A 13,839-nucleotide genomic window follows, 5' to 3' on the forward strand; every position below is an offset into this window, starting at 1 on the left:
CTCTAATGGGCATATAGTGTGGATTTGACCTCTTCCAATATGGCGTCTGAGGCTTCAATGAGAATACAAGAGGAAAGGGCGCACTGCTAATACTACACAAAATATAAAATAATGGGGGTGCAAATAAATGGTCACATAATAATCAAATAAAGAAAACAAGGAGACCACAAAGGGAATTGCACACCACCAATATACAGTTGTGGCCAAAAGTATTGACACCCCTGCAATTCTGTCAGATAATACTCAGTTTCTTCCTGAAAATGATTGCAAACACAAATTCTTTGGTATCATTATCTTCATTTAATTTGTCTTAAATGAAAAAACACAAAAAGAATTGTCCTAAAGCCAAATTGGATATAATTCCACACCAAACATAACAAAGAGGGTGACAAAAGTATTGGCACTGTTTGAAAAATCATGTGATGCTTCTCTAATTTGTGTAATTAACAGCACCTGTAACTTACCTGTGGCACCTAACAGGTGTTGGCAATAACTAAATCACACTTGCAGCCAGTTGGCATGGATTAAAGTTGACTCAACCTCTGTCCTGTGTCCTTGTGTGTACCACATTGAGCATGGAGAAAAGAAAGAAGACCAAAGAACAGTCTGAGGACTTGAGAAACCAAATTGTGAGGAAGCATGAGCAATCTCAAGGCTACAAGTCCATCTCCAAAGACCTGAATGTTCCTGTGTCTACCGTGCACAGTGTCATCAAGAAGTTTAAAGAAAATGGCACTGTGGCTAACCTCCCTAGATGTGGACGGAAAAGAAAAATTGACAAGAGATTTCAATGCAAGATTGTGCGGATGTTGGATAAAGAACCTCGACTAACATCCAAACAAGTTCAAGCTGCCCTGCAGTCTGAGGGTACAACAGTGTCAACCCGTACTATCCGTCGGCGTCTGAATGAAAAGGGACTGTATGGTAAGAGACCCAGGAAGACCCCACTTCTTACCCCAAGACATAAAAATGCCAGGCTGGAGTTTGCCAAAACTTACCTGAAAAAGCCTAAAACATTTTGGAAGAATGTTCTCTGGTCAGATGAGACAAAAGTAGAGCTTTTTGGGCAAAGGCATCAACATAGAGTTTACAGGAGAAAAAAAGAGACATTCAAAGAAAAGAACACGGTCCCTACAGTCAAACATGGCAGAGGTTCCCTGATGTTTTGGGGTTGCTTTGCTGCCTCTGACACTGGACTGCTTGACCGTGTGCATGGCATATGAAGTCTGAAGACTACCAACAAATTTTGCAGCATAATGTAGGGCGTAGTGTGAGAAAGCTGGGTCTCCCTCAGAGGTCATGGGTCTTCCAGAAGGACAATCACCCAAAACACACTTCAAAAAGCACTAGAAAATGGTTTGAGAGAAAGCACTGGAGACTTCTAAGGTGGCCAGCAATGAGTCCAGACCTGAATCCCATAGAACACCTGTGGAGAGATCTCAAAATGGCAGTTTGGAGAAGGCACCCTTCAAATATCAGGGACCTGGAGCAGTTTGCCAAAGAAGAATAGTCTAAAATTCCAGCAGAGCATTGTAAGAAACTCATTGATGGTTACCGGAAGCGGTTGGTCGCAGTTATTTTGGCTAAAGGTTGTGGAACCAAGTATTAGGCTGAGGGTGCCAATACTTTTGTCTGGCCCATTTTTGGAGTTTTGTGTGAAATGATCAATGTTTTGCTTTTTGCTTCATTCTCTTTTGTGTTTTTTCATTTAAGACAAATTAAATGAAGATAATAATACCAAAGAATTTGTGTTTGCAATCATTTTCAGGAAGAAACTGAGTATTATCTGACAAAATTCCAGGGGTGTCAATACTTTTGGCCACAACTGTATATAATTGCAAAATGAGCTTTATTAACACCACTGTTTAAAAACATGTAAAAGCAACAAAAATGACAAAACCCATCGTTGACCCGAATCTGTACAAAAATAAGAATTGAGTGATATGCATGTGATACCTGAATGAACACACGGGTACAATTATAAAGTGCATGCACATCAATATGATAACTATGATCTCACCCTGGTACCCCAAATGACATGCAGGATTAATAGGATCACAACAATCTATAAGACTCAAAACAATCAACAGCCTCCAGGTAGGATGTAATAATAATAAGTGTACCAGCCAGAATTACCATGTGGAACGGCACCATGCAGAATATCAAGGAGGCACCTAAAAATTATGGCTGGGTCATAGATAAATTATATAACCCATGTATGCACAAAAATGTGCCCAGACGTATCCCGTAACACAAGATGTGTAAATGAAGCCCGCAAAAGGATTGTGCTGTGAAAATGAACCACTAAAGGGTGGTAGATAAATAACACAATTTGGGGATACTCCACATACAGCCAACGAAAGAGCATGGTAATGAGTGTCACAAGTAAGGGATACTATGCATGCAGCCAACGTATATCCGTGATGTCAGCCCTCCAATAATGGGGGCAACAATTCACATGTAAGGCAAGGCATAGCACAATGAATAATATAAGAGGTCCATACTGAGGCACAAATGCAGATAGGGTAACAGATGGGAAGAGCCCAACGCGTGTCGCCGTGCTCAGACGGCTTCGTCAGGGGAAGTGTACACACAGATGTTAACAGCGCCTTTAAATACCTCTATACGCGCTGCTTAGCGATGCCACCTGTGTAGAGGCGAGTGGGGCCGGAAATGGAAATGATGCGACGGGCTGAAAGCCTGGCAAACATCTCTGCCCAAAGTAACTAATGCACGTGCGCCGAATGTCCAGCGCGACGCGGAAACGGAAGTGGTGCGGCGAGCTGAAGGCCTGGCAGACGTCTCTGCTCAAAGTAACTAGTGCGCCTGCGCTGAATGTCCGGCGCCACGCACAGAATAAGAGACTGGACTTGTATGAGCGCATGCGCAGCTCCCGGGAGTCTAATTGCAGCAAAGAGAATACGGCTGATAAACAAACAAAATACAAACATAAACTGAATAAAATCAGAACATATGGGCAGTACACATCGGACCACTATGGAAAAGTCTGAAATAGCACATAAAGTAATTATACTAAATGATCTTTATAAAAAATATAAGATCACATATAAAGAAATTACAAATATAAATGGTAAATAGCATACTGTTAAAGCACACATGAAATGAATGCAATAAAACCCCATATACAGTATATATGGTGCATATTAATATCTGTATAAGAGAAACCTCCAATAATACATAGGGGATTGCAATAGCCAATATAAATAATGAATGTGAACATATAAGGAGTATAAGGGGAATAGGATCAAACCCCACTAGCGCTAAAGGGGAAATGTAGTTATTAATACATACAGGCACAATTAAATAGTATATATGCCTCAAGTAATCAGTGTCTATATCAGAAGATAATACATGTATACAAAGACAATAAGACAATGATTTAGAATACATATTAATAAGAAAAAATATATAAATTCTTATCTCATATAGTCACTCATTGATAGCTGTATACAAAAAATCAATAAAAAGGATCCGTTGTACAGGTGAAGAGTCCACATCTCAAAGCTACAAGGACTCCGCATGAGAAGGTCCCAAATGACTATCCACAAAAATACCCAGAAGGTTGTCCATAAAGTTCATCAGCCGGTCCCATAATGTGCAGAAGGGGCAATTCAATGAGAGTAGAGGAGATCAAGGATTCAATCAATACGATAATAGCAGCTGAATCACGGAGCTTGACAAGAAGAAATTATGAAGATCAACCAAGAAAACCTGTAAAAAGAAGATCCCCATTAATGCCCAAAGGAGCCATAGAATGTAACACGAAGATCCATCGTGACTCAGCCTGTAGTAATTTCTGTTCCAGAGAGCCACCCCTATCAGATGATTTTCAATGTTCCAGTCCCAAAACTCTCGTATTCCGATAATTTCCCGCATGCTTAGATAGAAAATGGGAAGCCACCGAGGTAAGAGTCTTACCTTTGCGAACATCCCCCGAAGCAGTGTTAATTGAAGAGAAATGTCTTTGTATCCTGCGATGCAATTCCTGTGAGGTCTGACCCACATAAATCTGCGGGCAAGGACATATAACAGCATAAACAACATTGGTCGTCTTACAATTAATGTATGATTTTAGCTTATGTTGTTCATGACCAATGGGATTGCAAAAAATATCCCTAGTGGGACTCATGAAAGGGCAAATATTGCAATCCCCACATGGAAAAGAGCCCCTTAGAACAATCCCCCTATTTAGTCTGAAAGTAGGTCTGTTATAGTGACTACTGGTAAGGATGTCTTTTAAATTGGGTGCTCTCTTAGCAGCAATTAAGGGTCGTTGGCTCACAACCTGAGAAGTCTGCAGGTCCGTAGTCAAAATAGTCCAATGTTTCTGTAAGATTTGTCTTACCTGTGGCCAATGTGTGCTGAAATTTGTAATAAGCCGGACATTATTATCTGTTTTTCTCTTGGTTGGAGTAAGCAGGGATATTTGCGTCTGCGATTTAGCCCTCTGGAAGACCCGAGATATGGACTTATTGGGATACCTCCTTTTCTTGAGTCTCTCCGTGAGATCACATGCCTCCCTCCAGAAGTCTACATCACTTGTGCAGTTTCTTCTAACTCTCAAGAATTGCCCCACCGGGACTCCATTTCTGGTGTGCAAAGGATGAAAGCTTCCATATTCAAGTAAACTGTCGCAGTTGGCTTGCGATAAAGACAAGAGGATAAGATACCCTCACGACAGGTAATACTGAGGTCCAAGGAATTAACTGTAAGAGATGAAATGGTATGAGTCAAAAGGACATTGAGAGAATTCTTATTTAGAGAATTCAAAAAGGACAGACATTCCTCTGGAGGGCCAGACCAAATGAAAAAGACATCGTCTATGAATCTTGACCAATATCGTACCCTATCCTGAAAAAATCTGGAAGTATATACGATGGTGGCCTCCCACCATCCTAAAAACAAATTTGCAAATGCCGGGGCACAATGAGGCCCCATTGCCCCATTTTGAGTCTTATAGACTGTTGTGATCCTATTAGTCCTGCATGTTATTTGGGATACCAGGGTGAGATCATAGGTATCATATTGATGCACTTTATAGTTGTACCCGTGTGTTCATTCAGGTATCACATGCATATCACTCAATTCTTATTTTTGTACAGATTAGGGTTAACGATGGGTTTTGTCATTTTTGTTGCTTTTACATGTTTTTAAACAGTGGTGTGAATAAAGCTCCTTTATATATTGGTGGTGTGCAATTCCCTCGGTGGTCTCCTTGTTTTCTTCTTTTTTCATTTGAGGCGCCAATGATGCGCGGAGCAGCTGCACCCGCTCCGCACTATGGGTGAACATTCTGACCTCACAGACGCGCTCCATGAAGCCGTGTGGACGCCGGTGCTCAGGCACGCCGCTGTGCTTTGTAGCAGTCAGTGCGTTTTCTGCTCCTTTTGAGATGTGACAGCTGAGATCATTTTGATCATTGTGGCTGAGTTGATGTGTTTCTTATTGCCTGTGTTATGTGTGTAATTATGGGTATTATTCTATGAGGAATTGTCTATATATGCACCGAGCACTTCCTGCACTATATAATCACTATGACATGGAATGTACATTCTAAATGTTTTTTACCTAATTGTTGCACTGAATTGTTAACCCTTTATACTCCTGTACTATCGCTATGCACATTGCTTGTAGAAGGATTTCACATCCGAAACGATGGGCATTAAAGTTCCCTCTTTTCCCTCCATGTGCTGCTGTTTCCCTGTTTCTTGCTGCATATCCTGCTATGCCAAGTGGACACTGGTCGGGGAAGCTCTTCAGTAAGGGATTGTCTTGGTGCTGGTCCAGTTTTTTCTTGTTAAATATTTTCCTGTGGAAATTTGCACTGTTCTGTTTTCTTCTTTTTCTTTTTTTTTTGGCTGTGTTGTGAACTATGGATAATATTTTTGAGTAGTGAAAAGAAATCGTCCAGCTCCACGATGTGGTGAAAATATACAATTCTTTATTCACTCCAATCCATATAGTCCAGACAAGGTGGAAGTGCCAGCATGGAAAAAATGATCGCGTGCGCTACCAACGCGTTTCTGGTGACTGCGCCCCCTCAGTCAGGATGTCAGGCAATGTGACAGACAGAACTTTTACGCTGACTCCGGTCACCACACCGGTAAAGTGATTAAACAATTAACAAGGTGAAAACACATGACATACAAACACATTTAAAATCACGAAGAAAAAACATGACCTAGTAGTGCAATCAAGCGGTATTGAACGATGCCTATAAGCTGTCACATCCTTTATCCGTAAGATTACTTTTATTTTTTATATATTTGCACATGATCTTTTTTGTTTCTTTGTCTTTTTCTTGTGTCTTCTTGTATTCTACATATTAGCCAAACTCTTAATTTCGGAGAAAAGAGGGGAAAAGAACAGTTACAAATTATTTCTAGATATTTATTCTGTCATTTAGTAGGTCACGAGTAAATGAAAAGCTGTGATGGCGATATTTGCAATATTATCATTACTGTGACGTAAATATGAATCTATCGATTCCATTTATCCTATTTTTTTAATTATTATTTTTTATCTGTTTCACATTTTTTTCATCAATATTTTATACATATGAGAATAAAGAATAATATATTTCTGGAGTGAAACAATTCCTTACAGATAAATCTATACCATAGATGGATACAATTTATTCAAAATTCGTGATTCATCTCTAACTGGAATTGAAGGTTTGTTTGAAGTAAAAATAAATGAATAAAAGCGCATGATGTCCTCTCTTTTATTTAATCCTCGTGGTCCTCTCGTATTTAGCTTGAAGATCCACCACGCCTCTCTGCTTCTTAGTGTGGGTTCTGTATCGCCACCTCTGATCGGTTTCCCTATTTTTCCTATACCATAGACCAACAATGAGGCTACTTTATTTTTATGAACTTCACTGAAATGCTTGGAGACTTGAGATATATTTCTACCAGCATTAAAATTCTCTGCTTCATGGATGTGCTCCCTGATTCTTGTTTTTAATGCACGTTGACTACTTCCCACATATTTCAACTGGCAGGTCGCACATTCCATGTGTTACGGCTGGCGGAACGCACCAAATTCTAAAATAATAGTAGGTGCGTTCGCAGCCCAGGGTCCACCGTGCAGAGGTGGTACACTGCTGCTAAGTAATGGTGGAAGAATTAAGCGGTGTGAAACCAGTCACACGTGGGTTACGTCACCCAATGTGAACAGGGCGAACTCTGTTACTGCACAGAGCCGCACCACTGCTGAAAGTAGATGCCGGAGCCTGTTAACTCACAGAGCTCGGCCAAAAGGGGGCACAGTGTACAGCCACAGAACTCTACCCCAAGGACACGGGGTTAGAGTCCTTCTAGGCCCACTGAACGCGCGGCGTCGCTGCCGCGAGCGCCGCTATAGACTCTGGCTATGGAGCACGTGCACTAAGGCGTGCCGAGTCCCTGGTGAGGCCAGATGCCTGACTCAACCTTAGACCTACCTACGCCTAGGCCTGGGCGCTAGCAGGCTAGGCTGCACAACACATGCGTACCAAGGGTAGGGGTTTCTTAATGAGTCATTCACCAGAGACATTCATACGTGCATACATCACTCACTCCACATAGTCTGTAAATACAGTCTATACTAGCGCATGGGTGAGCGACCATGCGGACTTTTTATAGCCACGGGCGTCCGGGACCTTCCTGGCTTCTCGGATGGGCCAATCCGAACACAAGCAGGACCTGAGCACGTGACCCTTGATCTCCAATGGGAGATCACTCCACGGGAATGCTCAGTGGCCCGACATGAGGACTTAGTCCCTGAAGAATCTCGCTGCTGAGCAGCATGCATTGTCATAGCTGTGCCAGAGGTGGCAGCAGCAAGCAAACCCATGGAGTTGGCCTGGGCAGAGCACCAGGACAGACGAATCTGCTGAGCAGGCTCCACTGTGGCCGAAGAAGAATGGGAGGCTGCTTGGTGCAAGGCTCTGGATTCCTGCTGTGCAGTGGCAGGAACCCGACGCCTAACACCATGACATAAACAATATTTTTAGATTTACAGTATATAAAATCCTTGATTTCATAAAAATGTTCATTATTCCAATCCCCAAATTTGCTACATTTGTTGGTGTACCTACACATTTTACATGAATTCGCACCACATTTATGGAAACCCTTCGTATTTAACCAATTGGTGATTTGTTTCTGTGAGTCATTAAGAAAACTTGGTGACAAACTTTGTTTAATAGAGGGCGCTTTTCTTGAGACAATTCTAAAACCTTTTTTTATAATTTTCTCAATCTCAGGGTCTCCTTTTGAAATGGACAAATTGTCCCTAATAATTTTTTTGATAGATGAGAATTGATTACTAATTTGTAACACTAAAGTTACAGGGTTAACAGAATTACCAATCACATTTTGTTGCTTTTTAAAAACAGATTTTTTTGCCATAATTTTTTCTAAGCTCCATTTATTGTAACCTCTTTTACTCAAGCGCTTTTTGATATTAGACACTTCTCTCTCATAGTCCCAAGACTTGCTACAATTGCGTTTTGCACGCGTCATTTCACCTACCGGAACACTCTTGATAGTGTGTTTCGGATGGTGACTTTTGGCATAGAATATTGTGTCTCCAGCCTTGTCCTTTCTGTGAGTGCATGCTACAATAGGTTCATTAGTTATTCCCTCTAATTTTAGATCCCAAAAATCAATACTTGAATTTTCATGTCGTACCATGAATTTGAGATTTAACGAATTACAATTCAGATATAAATCAAATTCCTGAATGATGGATGGATGTTACAGAACCCCCCAGCACCCCAAATAGAAGATGCATGTATGATAGGTGCAATGTGGGGTGCATACCCTTAATGCAGCAACCGACTGGCTGCGACTCCTGGGCAGAGGTAAACGAGATATCCAACTTCTGACCTCCCCCCACCTTTGTAAATCCCACGGTAAATGATCGGGGGGTCGCCAGCCATCTGCGGCTATTGTAATGTACGTCTGGCGTCTTAATTGGAGCCTGTTATCTACTGGCCGGACACACATAATGATTGTCCTGTCCTCTGTATGTATATATATTCTGAGACCGGTGAGTAAAATGTTGTCCCACTGGAAATACATGGAGAAGCAGTGATCTTTTATATGTTCCCATGTTACAAAGTCTTTCGAGCCAGTGTCCTTCATCCAGAAGTGAGGAAAAGCAGAGTGGACCTTCTGAAACACGGGGTGGTAATGTGAGAGATATTACAGCACAGAAGACCCCGTTACCCTGGATACATCAGATTTCCAAATTATGATAATATCATCAATATATCTCCCGTAAAATTGAATACAATCAATGAATGGATTCTTACTATTATAGATGTATGTCTCCTCCCACCAACTCATGACCAAGTTCGCTAATTATTGGGAATATTTTGCCCCCATAGAAACTCCATTTGTTTGCATATAGTAATCTTTGTTGAAAATAAAATAATTATTAGAGATTAATAAATGAACGTTTTTATTAGTACAATTGTGATCGCTCGTTACAGCATTTTTTGTGGAATTGTGCCGTCCATAAAAACGTAATTTTTAGCAATCTTGAATGTTTTCTATTTACGGTGTTTACTGATAAAAAAAACAAGAGCTGATCCCACAAATAAAGAGAAGGAACAACTAAGATGTTTCCTGAGATTTCAGATCGAGAAGGGACGATTATCTAAGAAATATCAGAGAAACTCTTCCCTGAATTTCCACACAAGCCGCATTGGTATTATATTCCTAAAGTCCACAAAGACGCAGCGTTCCCACCAGGCCGCCCGATAGTGTGCGGGGTCGGATCAGTAACAGAATCTTTATCTACATTTATAGACCGGTGTCTGAGACCATTACTGAGAATAGCACCTGCTCACATCAAGGACACCGGAGATTTATAGAGAATTGTGTCCAATATAGATTGGCAGGAGGGTTATAAATTGGCTTTGATCGACGTTGGGAGCTTGTACGCACGAATTCCACAAATCACAGGACTGGAAGCAATAAAAAATCTATGGAAAAAAACTGCTGAAACAGATGACTATATTGGATTCATCCTGGAAATGCCTGAATGTTATATTGTCCCATAAGGCCTTCTCTTTTGGGGGCAGCTGGTCCACCCAGATGACGGGGATAGCGATGGGGGCGACAGATGATCGCACATTCACTAATTTGTTCTTGCCAGACTTTGAACATAAATATATTTATAGTGTAAACCCCACCTGACACCTCCGTGCAGACCACCGGTACGTGGATGATGTGTTTCTGGTGTGGGCTGGTACAGAAAGGGGTTAATGATTTCATTAAATATTTAGCAAGGAGAATAAGGTTAATATGAGATTTATTCACAATTTGGACAGAATAACTTAGATTTCTCAGATGTAAATAATAAAATAGTGGATGGTAGAATAATAACCAGCACCTATAAGAACCTGCAGCCACCAATATGTCCCTCCATTCTAATAATGCGCACCTGGAACATACTAACAGAGGCCGACCATACAGCCGGTATCTGAGGCTGAGAACAATGAATGGTAGAGAAGAAGGTTTCCTACAACAAGCGAATGACCTGACAGACGACTTATTACACAGAGGTCATCCGCCAACATTATTACACTCTGCTAGAGTGATGGAGGAACCCATGTGGGTCTAGTTACAAGATCCAGGAGGAAGAGCAGAAAAAAGGACGAGATAATAAAAGATTTATTGTTACTTTTACACCTAATCCCAATATGAATGTAATCAGTGATAAAAAGGAATTGGCATTTGTTAGGAGATAAAGATTTAGCCATAGTAGCAAAGAACAACCCCTTGATTGCTTATAGTGGAAGTTGTGACTTAGATGACTTATCGGGACAAGAAAGATTTCAGGATAAGAAAAATTGTGATGGAGTCAGCTTCTGCTGTGTCGATTTCTAGAGTGGACCCTCTGGGTCATGGCACCCACCCACCTAGGGCGAGCTGACCTTGTGAGGAACCACCCCCTATACAGGGAGTGTCAGGAGCAAGACCAAGGGGGTGAGCCACCATGACTGCTGGAACCAGACGGCCGGCTCAAGAAAGACACGAGTGTGAGTGTCTGGCAACAGGGAACGTGCAAGGTACAAGACAAGACAAAGAATGGCCTCAGGGTATCTTCATTAAAGCGTGGTCTCAGGGTATCTTCATTAAAGCGTGGTCTCAGGGTAACATCAGGTGCAAGACATAATTACAAGGACAAAGTGATACACAGCAAGGTGCGTGCAAGGACACGCCAAGGTCCAAGGCATGATACGTTCTAGGTGGCACGCCAGGGTTCCGGCAAGGGCTAGATGGCATCGGAGCCCGGACATCTGGCAATGATCGACAGGCTGCAGACATCAGCTCCAGACATCAGGCTGCAGTCATCAGGCTTCGGACCTCTGGCAGCAATCTGCAGGCTCCGGGCATCTGGCAGGCAAGCCAGGGTTCAGACAAGGAGGCACGCCAGAGTTCAAGACATGGTGCATGCTAGGAGACACGCCAAGGTCCAAGGCAGGGTGCATGCTAGGGGGCACACCAGGGTGCAAAACAGTGTGTGCTAGGGGGAACACCAGGGTCCAAGTCAGGGTGCGTTCTAAGAGACACACCAGGGTTCAGGCTAGGGCAAGGGCCTGCGCATGCTAGGAGGCACACCAGGGTTCAGCCTAGCCTGTGTGTGCTAGAGGGCATGCCAGGGTACAGGCTAGGGCCTATGTGTGCTAGAGGGCATGTCAGGGTACTGGCTAGTGCCTGTGCATGCTAGAGGGCACGCCAGGGTACAGGCTAGGGCCTGTGCATGCTAGAGGGCACACAATGGTACAGGCTAGGGCCTGTGCATGCTAAGAGGCATACAATGCACAGTGCAGGGACAGCGTGAGTGCAAGGAAGCACAGCATGGCTGGGGCACTGGCTAGCTGGTCGGGCTGAGGCTCAACAGGCGGACACAGCTAAGTCACTGGCCGACGAGCATGGCTGAGGCACAAGCAGGCGGGCACGGCTAATGCGGGCATGGCTGAGGCACAAACAGGTGGGCGAGGGAAGGCCAGGCGCATGCAAAGGGCACGCGGAGAAACAAGGCAAGGCAAGGCTAGGCAAAGTACAGGACAAGGAGCGGAACATAGGCAGAAGCACAGAGCCAGGTACAAGAAAGAGAAGCAGAGCGTATGCTAGAGCCCAGAGCAGGGTCAGAGACATAGAGCAGAGTACAGATGGGTAGCGGAACGTATGCCAGAGCACAGAGCCGGGTATATGGCAAAGAATGGAGTATAAGGCAAGACTTGTGCTAAAGGAGCACGGAAAGGCAGAATACAAAGAAAAGGCTTAAAGCAGAGTACATGGCCAAAGCAGGTACAGACCGCACAACGAGGCACAGTACGGAAACAGGCTTGTGCAAGAGAGCACGATAGGGCAGAGCAAAGGAAGGAAGCCTAGCTTGTGCAAAAGGAGCACAATAAGACAGAAGATAGGAAAGCCAGGCAAAGACAGGGGACATAGGAAGTACTACAAGGCTAAGAATAGCAAAGACAAAACATGGCACAAAAGACAACACAAGACATGGCACAGGACAATAGACATAAGCACAGAGCGTGTGCAGAGATGCACAACAGGGCAGAGTGCAGGGGTACAGAATACAGAGAGCAGCCGAGCAGACCAAACAGCCTAGCAGGGAAGCAACACGATACTCAGGCCCCGACCAGAGGAATGGGTGGTCTGATATAGGGCATTAGCACCTGAACTTCCGGGTCAGGACCAGGGGATGACTTCCGGGTCGAGTCCTCCAGGATCATAGAGAGGATCACTGGATTCGGTCCTCCAGGACCATAGAGAGGACCACGGCAGGCAGAGCACAGACGGGCACGCACACAACAACGGCATGCAGCCATGAGGTACGCGTGCACACTAGCGATGGCGCACAGCCATGAGAGGAAGCACATGTGTGCACAAGCAATGGCGGATAGCCATGAGGTAGAGCACGAGTGCGCACCTGCAATGCCAGGCAGCCGTGAGATGAGGTGTGCATGCACACTGCTCCATGGGTCATGCAGCATAACAGACACGACAGGTATAACAGTGAGGTGCGCATGCACACTGCTCCAGGGTTCTTGCAGCATAACAGTCATGAGGTGCGCATGTACACTGCTCCTGGGATCATGCAGCATAACAGTCATGAGGTGCATGTGCACACTGCTCCAGGGGTAATGCAGCATAACAGTCATGAGGTGTACGTGCACACTGCTCCAGGAGTAATGCAGCATAACAGACATGAGGTGCGCATGGACACTGCTCCAGGGGTCTTGCAGCATAACAGACATGACAGGTATAACAGCGAGGTGCGCGTGCACACTGCTCCAGGGGTCATGCAGCATAACAGACATGAGGTGCATGTGCACACTGCTCCAGGGTAATGCAGCATAACAGTCATGAGGTGTACGTGCACACTGCTCCAGGGGTCATGCAGCATAACAGACATGACAGGTATAACAGCGAGGTGCGCGTGCACACTGCTCCAGGGGTCATGCAGCATAACAGACATGACGGGCATGACAAAAATAAAGTCACCTGATCAAATGGAAGATGTCCAAGTGGCCATTTCCATTGTGGGGATTGCTCCTTCTGTCATCTCCATCTTACAGGAGAAATCTGAGGATCGGGGCGATGACGGTAGATAAACTAATCACGGGCCGCACAGAGCAAGCGCTTTATGTCATATACTGCCCAGGATGATTATTATACTGCCCCGACTATTAGACCGCGGCACATCAGGCTCAGAGAACATTTCCATTCAGTTACACAGGAAAAGGATCTGTGACATTAATGATATAAGAGAGGTCCATAATGCGGACCCCGATGTGCT

The sequence above is a fragment of the Dendrobates tinctorius genome, unplaced genomic scaffold (assembly GCF_039654945.1).
Source record: "Dendrobates tinctorius isolate UK_male_01 unplaced genomic scaffold, ASM3965494v1 ptg000233l, whole genome shotgun sequence".
Classification (NCBI taxonomy): Eukaryota; Metazoa; Chordata; class Amphibia; order Anura; family Dendrobatidae; genus Dendrobates; species Dendrobates tinctorius.